This window comes from Haematobia irritans, chromosome 3, assembly GCF_050003625.1.
Source record: "Haematobia irritans isolate KBUSLIRL chromosome 3, ASM5000362v1, whole genome shotgun sequence".
NCBI lineage: Eukaryota > Metazoa > Arthropoda > Insecta > Diptera > Muscidae > Haematobia > Haematobia irritans.
The window spans coordinates 180,708,824-180,728,433 of record NC_134399.1 but is presented as its reverse complement, the minus strand read 5'-3'; positions in this window follow the sequence as shown (position 1 = coordinate 180,728,433).

Below are 19,610 nucleotides of genomic sequence, written 5' to 3'. Positions count from 1 at the left end.
TTATATATATATATATATATATATATATATATATATATATATATATATATATATATATATATATATATATATATATATATATATATATATATATATATATATATATATATATAATATATATATATATATATATATATATATATATATATATATATATATATATATATATATATATATACATATATATATATATATATATATATATATATTATATATATATATATATATATATATATATATATATATATATATATATATATATATAATATATATATATATATATATATATATATATATGTATATATAAAATTTTGACAAAATTTTCTATAGAAATAAAATTTTGGAAAAATTTTGTACAGAAATAAAAATTTGAAAAAATTTGGAAAAATTTTGGATTTTTTTTTTTGATAAAATTATTTATAGAAATAAAAATTTGACAAAAAATTTTTATAGGAATAAACTGTTAAACAAAGTTTTCTAAAAAAATAAAATTTTGACAAAATTTTCAATAGAAATAAAATTTTGACAATATATAGAAAATATATAAATAAAATTTTAATAAAATTTTCTATAGAAATAAAATGTTTACCAAGTTTGCTATAGAAATAAAATGTTAACAACATTTACTATAGATATAAAATATATCGCTTATCGATCACAGAGAGCAGATGTGTTCTTGATCAGGGTACATTTTTAAGAGGATCTACCAAATACCGTTAGTGAGGGATGTGGAGTGATTACAACAATGGACTGGAATAGATACGGAAGTTACTATTGTTACGAATCTACAGAAAACCCCATCATACCCTCATATTATGGTAAACGGTAACAAAAGAACGTTTCTTTAGCAAACCAACGAATAAAATGTGAAATTGAATTTCTGTTGTTGTAATTCTAGCGTAAATGATGTCGTTACAGTCAACTACTATAATAGGGGGGGGGGGGGCATAAAAATATTCATAAATTTAAGTGAAGTTATAAATTATGAAACAGCAAAGGTTTTATTCGTGAAGTAGTTTACTATTTGTCGTATTTCGAAATTGTTTTCCTATTCCACTTTCTAAAAAAAAAGCAGCAACATTGAGAGAGCAGAGAGAAAGGTAGACAGGGAATGCTAGCATGGCAAATAGTTTCATATTAAATATGAAAACGTTGCATAACAACATTGTTTTTGTTACAATGAATACCACCATTGTGGCTATATTTGTGAGTGTGATGATGACAACGTTTTGATGGTTTGTTGTTGTTGTTGGTGAGTACCACTATTACCAAGGAAAAGGAAATGAAACAATAACTGTTGGCATTTCCGGTGTCATAAAACTACTGCAAATAACTTCAAAGCTGACGAGCAAAATATTCATAAACTTTAGTAACGTTTCGTCGATAGAGAAAAAGGAAAAAGTATAAAACCGGAAATATGCGTTTTGTTTTTTTTTTTCTTCTCCCGTTTTCTGCATACAACAGAGGAAAGTGTTTTGGAAGGTGGATAGTTATATGGAAAAGTTTTTATGGTTCCACCACATATACCAAAAATTGTATAAGCGTTTCTTGGTAGTTTGAGGTCACTTTAGTTTATGGGAAAAATATACGAACTGGTTATAACAAATGTGTTTTGTACCAAATGGATCATTGATAAAATCATAATGAAACGAAAACGAGTTTGTGGTAAAAACATAACTCCGGGCGTTAAAGGGTCGTTTAAGTAATGAAGCGAATAAGGATTTAATGTTTAGCTGCCCGATTTAATGTTAAGCTCAATGACAAGGGGCCTTCATTCCTTCATTCCGAGTCAAAGATCCTTCTTCTTAGAAATAGACATTTTTGAGGTTTTGTAAAATTAAAATTAAGTTACAATTTTAAGTTCAATTTTTGCAATATACTAACTAAGTAATCTATGTGCAAATAAATACCAGTTTAAAAATGCCAGGTATCTTTATTTTAAGGGAAATTTGGCTTGTTTTAAAGACCTTCGACTTTAACGTAAATTTAAAGAAAACCGTGTTTTAAAGTAAATATAATTTTATTTTATACATTCATTTTTAAGAAATTTTTCTTTAATATTCTAAATATTACGTGTATATTTTTTTTTGCAGTGTAAGAACGGTTTGAGACACTCAGAAATGTCACCAGAATTACCGGGCGAGGATAATCACATTTTAGGGCACCTTCTGGAGCTAAAACTAGAATTTTTTATAGATCTAGAATCTTGAGTTGTCTCCATATATGGAAATTTCAATTTGAACTTCGGCAACGACAAATCTTCTTGATATTTCTATATATTAAATTTATAGCTTTACATGTGAATTACAATTCAAAACTTTTTTCAAAGAAATTTTTTATATTCGATACCCACATCAGACATTTGTAATATATCAACTCTGATTCTCCCTTCATTCCTATGAAACGTATAGTACGTTTAAAATATTTTATGAAAATATATTTCAAATAAATGTATGCCAAAATGTAAGCCCACCCAAATGGCCGCCTCGTTCATTCGTGTGTACAGATGTTGATTTAATTAGAATCCATTATGCGTAACCACCGTCTGGTATAAAGTATTTGCAAAACAATCACATCAATTTAACCGCAAATAATTAAATATTGTACATTTCAAATGGGGGAAAACTCAACAAAGATACTCAGAGTATTTCATAGAATTTAAGAACAAAAGATAAATTATAATTGCGAGAAATTTAAGAAGCTGCGAACCATAAAATATTTAGTGTAGTTAATTGGAAATTGCTGAATTCTGTAATGGCATATTTGAATGCATTAGGGTATATGAAATATATATGTATGAATATCATATGAAACTTTATTATGCAGAATCGTTGCAAAAATATTTTATCTAAACTCTTTGAATATAATATTAATACCAATAATACACAATTAATATTTTTTAGCTGAGAAGGCACTATTCCTGGTAGGACCCAAAGACAAAATTTTCTACGGCAGTAAAATTTTGGCAAAATTTTCTATAGCAATAAAATGTTGACAACATTTTTCTATATAAATAAAATTTTGACAAAATTTTCTATAGAAATAAAATTTTGATAAAATTTTCTATGAATATAAATTATTAACAATATTTTCTATAAAAATTAAATTTTCACAAAATTGTCTATAAAGAAAAATATTTGACAAAGTTTTCTATAGAAATAGAATTTTGACAAAATTTGCTATGGCAGTAAAATTTTGATCAAATATTCTATACCAATAAAAAGTTGACAACATTTTCTTTAGAAATAACATTTTCACGCAATTTTCTATAAAAATAAAATGTTGACAACATTTTCTACAGAAATAAATTTTTAACAACATTTTCTATACGAATAAAATTTTGACAACATTTTCTATAGAAATAAAATTTTGACAATATTTTCTAGGAAATAAAATTTCGTCAAAATTTTCTATAGAAATAAAATTTTGGCAAAATTTTATATAGAGATATAAATTTCACAAATTTTTCTCTAAAAATAAAGTTTTTACAGAATTTTCTATAAAAATAACATTTTGACAATATTTTCTATAGAAATAAAATTTTTGACAAAGTTTTCTATAGAAATAAAATTTTGACAAAATTTTCTATAGAAATAAAATTTTGACAAAATTTTCTATAGAAAAAAAATCTTGACAATATTTTCTATAGAAATAAAATTTTTGACAAAATTTTCTACAGAAATAAAATTTTGACAAAATTTTCTATTAAAATAATATTTTGACAACATTTGAGAATATTTTCTATAGAAATAAGATTTTAACAAAATTTTCTATACGAATAAAATCTTGGCAAAATATTCTATAGAAATAACATTTTCGCAAAATTTTCCATATAAAATAACGTTTTGACAAATTTTCTGTGGCAGTAAAATTTTGACAAAATTTTCTGTAACAATAAAATTTTGACAAAATTTTCTACGCGAATAAAATTTTGTCAAAATTTTCTATAGAAATAAAATTTTGACAATATTTTCTACAGAAATAAATTTTTGACATTTTCTATACGAATAAAATTTTGACAACATTTTGTATAGAAATAAAATGTTGACAATATTTTCTAGGAAATAAAATTTCGTCAAAATTTTCAATAGAAATAAAATTTTGACAAAACTTTATATAGATATATAAATTTCACAAATTTTTCTCTAAAAATAAAGTTTTTACAGAATTTTCTATAAAAATAACATTTTGACAATATTTTCTATAGAAATAAAATTTTTGACAAAATTTTCTATAGAAATAAAATTTTGACAACATTTTCTATAGAAATAAAATTTTGACAATATTTTCTAGGAAATAAAATTTCGTCAAAATTTTCTATAGAAGTAAAATTTTAACAAAATTTTCTATACGAATAAAATGTTGGCAAAATATTCTATGGAAATAACATTTTCGCAAAATTTTCCATATAAAATAACGTTTTGACAAATTTTCTGTGGCAGTAAAATTTTGACAAAATTTTCTGTAACAATAAAATTTTGACAACATTTTTCTACGCGAATAAAATTTTGTCAAAATTTTCTATAGAAATAAAATTTTGACAATATTTTCTACAGAAATACATTTTTGACAACATTTTCTATACGAATAAAATTTTGACAACAATTTGTATAGAAATAAAATGTTGACAATATTTTCTAGGAAATAAAATTTCGTCAAAATTTTCTATAGAAATAAAATTTTGACAAAATTTTATATAGGTATATAAATTTCACAAATTTTTCTCTAAAAATAAAGTTTTTACAGAATTTTCTATAAAAATAACATTTTGACAATATTTTCTACAGAAATAAAATTTTTGACAAAATTTTCTATAGAAATAAAATTTTGACAAAATTTTCTATAGAAATAAAATTTTGGCAAAATTTTCTATAGAAATAAAATTTTGACAAAATTTTCTATAGAAAAAAATCTTGACGAAATTTTCTATAGAATAAAATGTTGACAAAATTTTCTATAGAAATAAAATTTTGACAACATTTGAGAATATTTTTTTAGAAATAAGATTTTAACAAAATTTTCTATACGAATAAAATTTTGGCAAAATATTCTATAGAAATAACATTTTCGCAAAATTTTCCATATAAAATAACGTTTTGACAAATTTTCTGTGGCAGTAAAATTTTGACAAAATTTTCTGTAACAATAAAATTTTGACAACATTTTTCTACGCGAATAAAATTTTGTCAAAATTTTCTATAGAAATAAAATTTTGACAATATTTTCTACAGAAATAAATTTTTGACAAAATTTTCTATACGAATAAAATTTTCACAACTTTTTCTCTAGAAGAAAAGTTTTCACAACTTTTTCTCTAGAAGAAAAGTTTTCACAAAATTTTGTATAGAAACAACGTTTTGATTGACAGTTTCTATGGCAGCAAAATTTTGACAAAATTTCATATAGCAATAAAATTTTGATGTATAGAAAAAACAAGTTGACAAAATATTCTATAGAAAATTTTTTTTTTTGAAAAAATTTTCTATAGAAATAGAATTTAGACAAACTTTTCTATGGCAGTAAAATGTTGACAAAATTTTCTATAGCAATAAAATGTTGACAACATTTTCTATATAAATAACATTTCCACATAATTTTATATAAAAATTAAATGTTGACAACATTTTCTATGGAAATAAAATTTTGACAAAATTTTCTACATAAATAAAATTTTGACAAATTTTTCTATAGAAATAAAATTTTCACAAAACTTTCTATAGAAATAACGTTTTTACAAAATTTTCAATAGAAATTAAATTTTTCTATGGCAGTAAAATTTCGACAAACTTTCTATAGAAATAAAGTTATGACAAAATTTTTAATAGAAATAGAGTTTTTTCTATGACAAAAATAAAATTTTGACAAAATTTTCAATAGAAATAGTATTTTGACACAATTTTCTATGGCATTAAAATTTTGATAAAATTTTCTATACCAAAAAAATGTTGACAACATTTTCTTTAGAAATAAAATTTTTTCTGTGCATGCTAAAATCTTTAAAACATTTAAAATTCGACTGATTTACAAGGGATAAATGTCCCCAAAAATTTTTCGCTAATAGGAGGTATCACTCATTCGAAGAAAAAATTGATCAAAAACTTCAATTTTTTTTTTTAATTTGGTAGACTTTTGATAAAATTGCCTTTGGTTGATTATTTTTTGCACGAGGGGCAGTCGTTCTCCCAACCCAATATTCAAATTCTATGCTATTAAGAAGTTTATTCTCTGACATCACCAGTTTTAGAATGTCTTAATTACATCTAATAATTATGACAATATTTCTTTTATTCAAACATGTTATCCTTAGTCGGGTGCAAAACCATTAACTTCACAAAAACCTTAAATTATATCATAAAATCTATGCTTAAGTAAATCTATAGAATTGAAAGATGACAGTTTGTTAAACAAATATTTATTTTGGTTTTATATTTAGTCTACCTGTTGGTGTCGTTTACGTTTGTTTGTCAAGCTTATCACTTTATTAGCTATAGACCATTTTAATAGGCTTTAGTTACCAGTTTGATATCTAAAACCCCACTACTATTACTAGTCCATAGACACATACACACATTTACCCTTAATTTCCGTAAAATACAAACCAATGTTTATTTAAGTGATTTCATTGTTCCTGGGTTTCTTGATAGAATAAAAAAAAAACTCAACATAAAATCCTAAAACAGGCCATATGCTTCCTTTAAATTCCCACCAAAAAAAGAAATAATTTTTGCCCATTTGGTGATGATGGGGAGACACCGACAAGACCAACCATATACAAAGTTCTTTTGAAACATCATTAATATTTATTCAGGATATGCTTTTAAAAATATTTTAACGGTTGACCTAAAGTACCTCACGGATTTAGAGAAAATCAAACAAAGCTCAGAAGCTATAAGCGAACAAAAGTGAACTAAAAAAATAAAACCACATCGTACAATCGCGCTTTGTATAACAAAACACCTCAAAGAACAACAATAACAAGTATATACAGCAGTAAGTTCGGCCGGGCCGAATCTTAAATACCCACCACCATGAACCAAATATTAGAGTGTCCTTTGAAATTTCAGGAGGGCTTGAGGACTTGAGGACACTTCCCGAAGATAAATTTAAAGATTTCATCCATGAGGACTATATCAGATTCTGGATTTATAAGAACCATTTTTGTTTGAGTTTTAGAGGAATCATTAACATCTCTTGTAAGTGTGCAAGAAAATTATAAAATAACGTCTTGATTTGAAATCTTAAATCTGTAGAAGTAAAATCTGGAAATTTTACATGGAGTTTCAAGCAATTTTCATCATCAGTGCGCCTTCTACACCCTCAAGAAGTGAAGTCGGTCTATATGGAGGCATTACCAAATGGACCTATAAAAACCTAATCCGATACACGTTATTGTGAGCCTAAAATACCAGAATATTTACAATTTCAGGCAAATCAGATAAAAACTACGGTTTCTAGAAACCCAAGGAGTTAAATCGGGAGATCGTTCTTATGGGGGCTATACTGAAATATGGACCGATGTTCACCGTTTTCGGCACACCTCTTTATGACCCGAAAATACCTCTAGATTTCCAATTTCAGGCAAATAGGATAAAAACTTCGGATTCTAGAAACCCAAGAAGTAAAATCGGGAAATCGGTCTATATGGGGGCTATACCAAAATATGGACCGATCGTCACCATTTTCGGCACATTTCTTTATGGTCCTAAAATACCTCTAGATTTCCAATTTCAGACAAATTGGATAAAAAATAAGGTTTCTATAAGCCCAAGACCCCAAATCGGGAGGTCGTTTTATATGGGGAACATACCAAAACATGGACCGATACTCACAATTTTTGGCACACGTATTTGTGGTCCTACAATAACTCTAGATTTCCAATTTCCGGTAAATTGAATAAAAACTGCGATTTCTATAAGCCAAAGAAGTAAAATCGGGAGATGGGTCTTTATGGGGGCTATACCAAAATATGGACCGATACTCACAATTTTTGGCACACGTATTTGTGGTCCTACAATACCTCTAGATTTCCAATTTCCGGTAAATTGAATAAAAACTGCGATTTCTATAAGCCAAAGAAGTAAAATCGGGAGATGGGTCTATATGGGGTCTATACCAAACTATGGACCAATACTCACAATTTTCGGCACACGTATTTGTGGTCCGACAATACCTCTAGATTTCCAATTTCAGGTAAATTGAATAAAAACTGCGGTTTCTATAAGCCCAAGAAGTAAAATCGGGAGATCGGTCTATATGGGGGCTATGCCAAAACGTGGACCGATACTCACCATTTTTGGCACACCTCTTTACGGTCACAAAATACCTCCAGATTTCAAATTTCAGGCAAATTGGATAAAAACTACGGTTTCTATAAGCCCAAGACCCCAAATCGGGAGGTCGGTTTATATGGGGACTATATCAAAACCTGGACCGATACAGCCCATCTTCGAACTTGACCTGCCTGCAGACAAAAGACGAGTTTGTGCAAAATTTCAGCACGATTGCTTCATTATTGAAGACTGTAGCGTGATTACAACAGACAGACAGACAGACAGACAGACAGACGGACAGACGGACATTGTTATATCGTCTTAGAATTTCTCCCTGATCAAGAATATATATACTTTATATAGTCGGAAATCGATATTTCGATGCGTTACAAACGGAATGACAAACTTATTATACCCCCGTCACCATTCTATGGTGGTGGGTATAAAAAAGGAACGCAGAACTCCCCCTCACAAAAAAAGCCCAACAATATCACAAAGGGAAAAGTTCCCAAAAATGCAAGTAAATTTAAAATTCAAATTTAGCACGCCATGCAATGTGTAGTATGAATTTGACTTTAAAATGACTTTTGTTTGGGATAAATGAGAAAGAGGACAAAAAGAATATTTTGGAAAGTTTTATTTTGGCATATGTTTGATGTGACCAAAAACGTGCTATTTTAGAAATCGTTCTTAAGCAGCACTAAGGTTATTTGCTGTGCCTCTTTCGATAGCGGGATGTTCCAACTTCTATAACAGTTGTGACTAGGTGACAAACTTTCACTGAGGACATTAGCACGACAACATTACAACCAAACTAAAGTGAATTATTTTTATGAAATATAATAAATAAACTAAATGAATAGAACTGTAAATATATAGTAAAGAAAATAAAAAACCATTCAAACATAATAAGTGTTAATTATTTCAAAACTGGCAAAGTGTGGTAAAAATCGGACGGACAACAGTGACATTTACAGAGGTCAAAATTGACCTTAAATCGACAGTGAAAAATTGAAAGGTCTAAGAAGTCACTGGGAATTTACTCCCCCACTAAACAGTTACTATATTAATTTTAGTCCCGGTGCAAAATATCACCTAAATCGGAAAATCAGGAGCTATATCTAAATCTGAACCGGTTTCAACCAGGGATCCGGAGCGGTCCATTTTTTCCGCTCCGCTCCGCTCCCGCTCCGGAGAAAAAAAAACCGCTCCGCTCCTCGCTCCGCTCCGAGAAAAAAAAAATCGCTCCGCTCCGCTCCACGCTCCGCTCCGCTCCACGCTCCGCTCCGCTCCTCTTCGAGAAAATTATAGTACAAACATTGTATTATTTGTTCAATTGAGTTTTATTTTATTTAGAAAAATCGGGCGGTACATATATGGGAGCTATAGCTAAATCTGAACCGATTTCGATGATTTTTTGCACATATAGTTACTGCTATAGAAGATTACATTTCGCCAACTTTGAGTAAGATCGGTTGATAAATAAGGGTTTTATGACCTAATTTGACAAAATCGGGCGATACATATATATGGGACCTATATCTAAATCTGAACCGATTTCGATGAAATTTTCAGACTTAAAGGGTGATACAGAAGATTATTTTGTGCTAAATTTGACGACGATCGGTTAGTAAAAAAAGTGCAACGTGACTCCATTTGTCGAAATCGGGCAATACATATATATGGGAGCTATATCTAAATTTGATCCGATTTCTTCCAAATTCAATAACGTTCGTCCTTGTGCCCAAAAAAAACTCCCTGTACCAAATTTCATCAAAATCGGTTAATAATTGCGACCGAAATCCTGTGAACAACAAATACATGGACAGACGGACGGATGGACGGACGGACGCCAAGCGCTAGATCGACTCAGGAGGTGATTCTGAGTCGATCGGTATATATTTTATGGGGTCTAAAAATCAATATTTCTTGTAGGCACATTTTTTGACAGATCAAACTTATTATACCCTAACCACTATGTGGTTTAGGGTATAATGACTTTAAAACAATGTGTTGAAATATTTTATTAATTTTGAAGATTTTTTCAGAAATATTAAATCCAATTTGACTTCATTAAAACGAAATTTGCATTCATGTTAGGATACACATTTTTATGTCGAATCACTTAGCTATAAGGACAAACAGACTTCATTGAAAAGTTTAGAGACTTTTAGACAAGGAAAAACTTTTTTTCAGAGAAATACGTCTTCTATTCTAAGCAAAATTCGTATTCGTATTTTAAGCATGTGAAATATTTGACCTCCCGACAATATTCTTTGCGGTGCACCATCTACTATTTAATATGTGATAGAAACCAAATTTATGAAAATGGACCAAAATGGACCAAATTCTGTTTGGTCTGACCATCGGACTAAATTTAAAAATTAGAAATCGTTTGGACCAATTTTGGTCCGATCGGACCAAAACGGCAACGCTGATTGGAATTGAAAGTCTATACACAGAGTATAAGTAACTACTCTCCGAAAGTTTTTTTTGTTTTGCAACAGACGTAGAGAAGAGGTTTTGTTATATTTGTAATGTGTGTGTGTATGTTTATGTTTGCAACAACCTCCATCGAAATCAGCCCGTGGTATACCTACGAATATTCTTACTCAGATCTAGTGTTACCTAATTTCGCTTTTTTCCCCTTTATTGTATAATAAATGTATATGCGCACATTTTTCAACCAAAATTGAAACTAGCCATAATTTTAATTAAATTTTCGAGAACTAATATCAGAAATAAGAGAATGCTAGGATATAGTACAATAGTAAAGCAAATGTGAATGAAAAAAAGCATGCCCGGTTCCAACGATTTGGTCTTTACTTTAACAGTTTGGGTATTAATTCCGAGCCAAAGAAGCGGAGAATACAAGTAAGGATACTTTAAAGACGTAATTCTCTTTTAAATTTGGGGGTTCTAGGAAGCAAATGTTAATTTTTATTTTTTTTAGATTTTTTTCGTCAGTTGTTATCAAAATCCTTTAAAAACGAGTTAACGAGTTATTTTTTTCCATATTAAGACTCGACTTCCTGTAGAAATTATGCTATGTTTCAAGTAAAAAGCGTCTTTAAAATAAATTGTTGAAAAACATGTCTTATTTTTTAACGATTTTTTCTTTGTAGGCAAGATGCAAAAAGGAAACAAATTTAAAGACAATTTTATTAATTTTAAAGAATTTTTCTTAATTATTAAAGTCATGTTGACCTTACCTCAAAAATTGTATCTTTCATGTTATGATACACATTTTTAAGTAAAATCACTTAATTATAAGGACATTACAACTTCATTCAAAAGTTTATTGCCTTTTGGACAAGAAAAAAAAACTTTATTTTAGAGAAATGCGTCTTCCATGTTAAGCAAAATTTGCATTCTTATTCTAAGGACATGGAATCTTTGACTTCACGACAATATTTTTTTCAGTGTAGAAAACTAAAAAATTAAATATAAATAAGATCGTTTAATTGCATTTATTTGACGTTCATTACAAACATCTTTGTAGTAATACGGGATGAAATTGATCGAAAGTACTGTTGTTACTTTTACAACACATACTAGATATATATTTTGACATTTGCCGTTTTTGAAAACAATTACTAAAAAACACGTTGTGTTTTCCCCAATGTACGTACGTACAAAAATACATATCGTACATTTTAAACGTTTACTCACACTACGCTAAGTACTAACTAAATTTGAAATTACCTACACAGTGTAATTTCAAAGTTACACATTTCATTCAAGTAATATTTTATTCGGAGCGGAGCGGTTTTTCATTTGGAAACCGCTCCGCTCCCGCTCCCCTCCGGATTTTAGAAATGCCTCTCGCTCCGCTCCCGCTCCGGCAAAAAAAGGTCTTGCTCCGCTCCGCTCCAGTGAAACTCCGGATCCCTGGTTTCAACCAAAATTGGCATGCGTAACCAAAAACCTTAATTCTACTCCCTGTGCAAAGTTTCAAGTAAATCGGAATGAAACTTTGGTCTCTTATATGAGTCAGATCAGAATTTTGGCCACTGTGATTATATGAGTGAAAATCGGGCGAACGATATACATGGGAGCTATGTCTAAATCTGAACCGGTTTCAATCAAATTTAGCGCACGTGACTATACTACTAATTGTACTCTCTTTTCAAAATTTCAAGCAACTCATGCTAGAACTCTGGCTTCTGGGATATATATAGAGCTATATGGGAGCTATATCTATATCTGAACCGATTTCAATAAAATTTAGCACACTTAACTATACTACTAATTGTACTCCTTGTGCAAAATTTCAAGCAAACCAGGGTAAAATTCTGGTATCTGCGGCCATATAAGTCCATATCGGACAAAATATATACATGAGAGCTTAGGTTAGGTTTGGTTATGTGGCAGCCCGATGTATCAGGCTCACTTAGACTATTCAGTCCATTGTGATACCACAGTGGTGAACTTCTCTCTTATCACTGAGTGCTGCCCGATTCCATGTTAAGCTCAATGACAAGAGACCTGCTTTTTATAGCCGAGTCCGAACGGCGTTCCACATTCCAGTGAAACCACTTAGAGAAGCTTTGAAACCCTCAGAAATGTCACCAGCATTACTGAGGTGGGATAATCCACCGTTGAAAAAACTGTTTGGTGTTCGGTCGTAGCAGGAATCGAACCCACGACCTAGTGTATGCAAGGCGGGCATGCTAACCATTGCACCACGGCGGCTCCCGTGGAGCTTTATCTAAATCTTAACCGATTTCTTCCAAAATCAATATGGTTCTCTCATTAGACAAAACAAAAGTTTGTGCCAAATTTGAAGTCGATTGCACTGTATTGATTATAAAAAATGTATTCACTGACAGACGGACATAGCTCTATCGACTTAGGAAATTTTTTTACTGATTGGTAGATTTGTAGAATTCTTGATGTTTTTGCAGATTTGCAATGTATTCCCCACTATAGAAATAAAATTTTTGACAAAATTTTCTTTAGAAATAAAATTTTGAAAAAATTTTCTTTAGATATAAAATTTTGACAAAATTTTCTATAGAAATACAATTTTGACAAAATTTTTTATAGAAATATAGTTTTGACAAAGTTTTTTATAGAAAATCAAATTTTGACAACATTTTTTGTAGAAAATTAAATTTTGACATTTTCTATAGAAATAAAATGTTGGGAAAATTTTTTATAGAAAATTAAATTTTGACAAAATTTTCTATAGAAATACAATTTTGACAACATTTTCTATAGAAATAAAATTTTGACAACATTTTCAATAGAAATAAAATTTTGACAGCAATTAAATTGTGACAAAATTTCCTAAAGAACTAAAATTTTGATAAAATTTTCTATAGAAAATTAAATTTTGACAAAATTTTCTATACAAATAACATTTTGACAAAAATTTTTTTATAGAAATAAAACTTTGACAAAATTTTCTATAGAAATAAAATTTTGACAAAATTTAATATAGAAATACAATTTTGACAACATTTTCTATAGAAATAAAATTTAGACAAAATTTTCTTTGGAAATAAAATTTTGACAAAATTTTATATAGAAATAGAATTTTTAAAAAATTTCCTATAGAAATAAAATATTAACGAAATTTTTAAAATATTTCGAAATTTGAAAAAAATTTTCTTTAGATATAAATTTTTGACAAAATTTTCTACAGAAATTATATTTGTACAAAATTTTCTAAAAAAAATAAAATGTGACAAAATTTTATTTAGAACTAGAATTTTTAAAAAATTTCCTATAGAAATAAAATATTGACGAAATTTTCTTTAGAAATAAAATTTTCACAAAATTTTCTATAGAAATACAATTTTGACAAAATTTCCTATAGAAATAAAATTTTGACAAAATTTTGTATAGAAATAAAATTTTGACAAAATTTTCTTTGGAAATAAAATGTTGACAAAAGTTTCTATAGAAATAAATTTTTTGACAAAATTTTCGATATAAATAAATTTTTGACAAAATGTTCTATAGAAATAAAATTTTGACAAAATTTTGTATAGAAATACAATTTTGACAAAATTTTCTTTGGAAATAAAATGTTGACAAAATTTTCTACAGAAATAAAATTTTTCTATAGAAATCAAATTTTGGCAAAATTTTTTATAGAAACTTAAATTTTGAAAAAATTTTCTATAGAAAATTTTTCTATAGAAAAAAAAATTAATAAAATTATCTATAGAAATAAATTTTTGAAAAAAATTTTCTAAAGATTTTATATTTTTACAAAATTTTATTAAAAAAAATTTAATTTGACAAAATCTTATTTAGAAATATAATTTTTAAAAAAATTTCCTATAGGAATAACATTTTGACAAAATTTTCTTTAGAAATAAAATTTTGACAAAATTTACTATAGAAATACCATTTTGACAAAATTTTCTTTAGAAATAAAATTTTGACAAAATTTTCTATAGAAATACCTATTTGACAAAATTTTCTATAGAAATAAAATTTTGACAAAATTTTCTATAGAAATAAAATTTTGACAAAATTTTCTATAGAAATAAAATTTTGACAAAATTTTATCTAGAAATAAAATTTTGACAAAATTTTCTTTGGAAATAAAATGTTGACAAAAGTTCCTATGGAAATAAATTTTTGACAAAATTTTCTTTGGAAATAAAATGTTGACAAAATTTTCTATAGAAATAAAATTTTTCTATAGAAATCAAATTTTGGCAAATTTTTTTATAGAAACTTAAATTTTGACAAAATTTTCTATAGAAAATTTTTCTATAGAAAAAAAATTAATAAAATTATCTATAGAAATAAATCTTTGAAAAAATTTTCTAAAGATTTTATATTTTAACAAAATTTTATAAAAAAAAATAAAATTTGACAAAATTTTATTTAGAAATATAATTTTTAAAAAAATTTCCTATAGGAATAACATTTTGACAAAATTTTCTTTAGAAATAAAATTTTGACAAAATTTTCTATAGAAATACCATTTTGACAAAATTTTCTATAGAAATAAAATTTTGACAAAATTTTCTATAGAAATAAAATTTTGACAAAATTTTATATAGAAATAAAATTTTGACAAAATTTTCTTTGGAAATAAAATGTTGACAAAAGTTCCTATGGAAATAAATTTTTCACAAAATTTTCTTTGGGAATAAAATGTTGACAAAATTATCTATAGAAATGAATTTTTGACAAAATTATCTATATAAATAAAATTTGGACAACATTTTCTACGGAAATAAAATTTTGACAAAATTTTCTACAGAAATACAATTTTTGTTACAAAATTTTCTTTAGAAATTAAATTTTGACAAAAATTTCTATAGAAATAAAATTTTGACAAAATTTTCTATAGAAATAAAATTTTGACAAAATTTTCTATAGAAATAAAATTTTGAAAAATTTTTATATAGAAATAAAATTTTGACAAATTTTTCTTTGGAAATAAAATGTTGACAAAAATAAGATTTTTCTTGTGTGGTAGTTTTTGGAAAATGGTTGGCAACATTTTGGTGGATAATGCTGAGGGGCCGGTTGTGAGCAATATTGCCAAAGACACTATGTGTCTATCTCGTATCCTTCTGTGTGTGGCAAACATATGGGCTGACTAATAATACCCTGTTCTACAGTGTGGCTACTTCAGTTCTTGATTTGTTTATGTTGAGGAATCCATAAATAATTATGAAACGACAACAACCAATTTTCACAAATCTTTTTATCAACCGGATGAGATGAAATTTGTTCCTTTATAAGGATCCAGAAATTTGAATTTGGGGGTCGATATAGAACCGAGATGGACCACTTATTGAGTGATTATTAAAAAATTGCAACCTATCTTTTATATAAGTTCAGTAGTTTTAAGTGTACCCAAGAAAAACATATTCAAAATGTTAAAACAATTTCTTTTTAAGTATCAGGGTTATATTTACAAATCTAATTAGCAGTTTTATACATCCACAGTAGCACGTAATTAAGCAATTATAAAAGTGCAATTCTTACGTTCATTACCATGTAGTAATTCCGTAATAATAAATGAACACAATATTCTACCACATTTGGGTTTGCAAAACTTTGAAAGGGATCATGGCCAATACTCATCGCTAACCACCATAAATGTATACCCATACCTTAATCAAAAAATATTCCAAAAAAAAAAAAAAAACAAACAAACACCACATCCACCCAAAGAAAAACTTTTTTGTTAGTCATAAAACAGCATGGACAAGTTTATTACGATGGACAATAGCAGTGAGTGAAAGTAGAATAGAGAAATATTTCCCACCACTAACGGCTACTTGTGTCTGTAATATTTGAGCGTTTATATGCATAAATATTTTTATAGATTATATACACATTAATTTAAGTCGTATAAAAGTCTAACAAGCACAAAAACCCCAAAAATTATGTACTAAATTGTTATTGTCTCTGTTTGGTTTATATTCTAGGCCAGTGGACGCCAAATATTAATGATAGCATGATACAATTTTGTGGTCCAACGGCATTTGAAATAAATAAATATGAATTTTATTACATCTTTGTTATGACACTTTAAATGAGGCACGATGGATTTCACGCCAGTTTTTTTATGTATTCTTTTTTATCAAAATTTCTTCTCATTGAGGTAGGGTGGGTTGTTAGTAAAATAATAGATGAAAATAAATAATATCCTAGAATATTGCTTCAATATTTAAATGGAAATTAATAATATTGATTTCTTATACTCACCACTATAGAATGGTGATGGGTGTATAATTAATTTTCCATTCCGTTTGTAACACATCGAAATATAATTTTCCGACTATATAATTGGGGAGAAGTTTTAAGACGACATATAACAATGTTCATCTGGTCCCCTGCCCGTTGTAATCTTTCACAATGAAACTATCGAAACTTTGAAATATTCAATGTGCTTTTAATTTATGACAGAAAAGTATGGAAATAAATGGTCCTCATAATTGATGGTAAGAATTACCAAAACAAAAATTGTACACCAAAAAATATTGTAGTGATTTGGTGCCAATGATTTTTTATTTTTAGCTCAATTTTTGCTTTTAGGAGAAGGAAGAATTTCGAAAGTGTCAGTAAATTCTCCTTATTTTAACAGCGCAATTTTCACACGAGGTATTTTTCTCCATGAAATAGTTTACTTTTTATACCGTAAACCACATAGTGGTCAGGGTATAATAACTTTGATCTGCCAAAAATGTGCCTACCAGAAATATTGATTTTTAAACCCCATAAAATATATACCGATCGTCTCACAATCAGAATTGCTTAATCTAGAAGTACGCTTAATTGAGTATATGTAGATTGATTGTGATAGTATTTATTTTGGATATTTTAAATGTTTTTCATTCGTTTGTCCCAGGATAAGTTTAAAGACCATTCCTCTCCAACGATGATTTATTCACATTTTGCTCGAAAATTGCGAATATGTCAACACACTATAACTTTGAAATCATTTTGTACAGAGGACTACGAGTATCATAAATCATAAGTCTTTTTGAGATGACGGAAAATTCAAGTCAATGCGTATAAAATATATCTTTATTTTACTTTTTTTTTCATTGTCAACTTTTCTATATTTTCCATTTTTATGGATTTCTTTTGAATGTGAATATGATGACTGTGTGCGTACATGTGATGTGTATGTGTGTGTGTGAGTGGGTCTTTGTCGCCATGCTTAGGAAACTTTGTCAATATTAAAAGTTAGTTGCACCAGTAGTTTTAGATTTTTTTTTCTCCCTCTCTCTCTCATGTACTCTCCCACTCCAATCATCTGTTTTTAACATTCTCAACTTTAAATACTTTTCAAGTACTTTTGCTTTGGTGAGTGTTTTCTGATGATGTTGCCAATAAATTCTCAAGATCTGCGGGCACAAGGACCAATATATAAACCATCCAAAGGGAATCTATCTAAAGGCCAAAACCATTGCGTGTTCGAACATTGAAGTCCAACGTTTAGAGCACTGATGTCATAGCATAAGAATGAACTTAAATTGATGTCACATGGTCAAGAAAAAAGAAAAAGTTTCACGGAATGGACGTTTACTCCATGTGCATTCTGTCCACTTTGTCCTAGATGTATTGTTAGTGTTACTGTTGTTGTTTTTGTGTACTATTATAGAGTGGCAGAAACAACTATATACTCCTATATATTTCTAGTGCTAAAAGTAAATACTTGTCAATAACCAAAGTGGAATGGGATATGAAAAAAATCAAACAAGATCCCTTGAACTAAACAATATTTTGAACTTAGTCAATAGAAATTCATCAGAAATTTTCGCAATTTTTCTTTATTGAAAACTCGATGTAAACACAATTTGTGGTTATTTCCTAGAAAACTGAACATAAATAAAAGTTCTTGACAATTAACATTTGGTAAACGCAAAACTTGTGTAATTTTTTTTTTTACAGAAATTACATTTATTTTGAGAGGAGATTTAGGAGGTTTGGATTATATCACAATTCCACAAATATTAACGATAATTTTTACCCTCCAATATGAATTTGAATTACGCATTTTAATAATTTACTCAGCAGATCTAAAAAGGGGCAAATATTTTGTCAATACATCGAATCGAAAAACTATGGACAAAATGAATCAATGAACATTTTGTCCAGATTTAAAACATCAGCTAAATTGAAACCAAAAAGGTATGCTTCTTTTTTTGTTTATGCCATATGTAAACTACTACGGCTATATAAAGTATATATATTCTTGATCAGGGAGAAATTCTAAGACGATAAACCATGTCCGTCTATCCGTCTGTCTGTTGTAATCACGCTACAGTCTTCAATAATGAAGCAATCGTGCTGAAATTTTGCACAAACTCGTCTTTTGTCTGCAGGCAGGTCAAGTTCGAAGATGGGCTATATCGGTCCAGGTTTTGATATAGTCCCCATATAAACCGGCCCCCGATTTGGGGTCTTGTGCTTATAGAAATCGTAGTTTTTATCCAATTTGCCTGAAATTTGAAATCTAGAGGTATCGTATGTCCATAAAGAGGTGTGCCAAAAATGGTGACTATCGGTTCATGTTTTGGTATAGCCCCCATATAGACCGTTCTCCCGATTTTACTTCTTGGGCTTATAGAATCCGCAGTTTTTATTCAATTTACTTGAAATTGGAAATCTAGAGGTATTTTAGAACCACACAGAGGTTTGCCAAAAATGGGCATCGGTCCATGTTTTGGTATGGTTCCCATATAAACCGACCTCCAGATTTGGGGTCTTGAGCTTAAAGAAACCGTTGTTTTTATCCAATTTGTCTGAAATTGGAAATCAAGAGGTATTTTAGGACCATAAAGAGGTGTGCCGAAAATGGTGAATATGGGACCATGTTTTGGTATATCCTCCATATAGACCGATTTC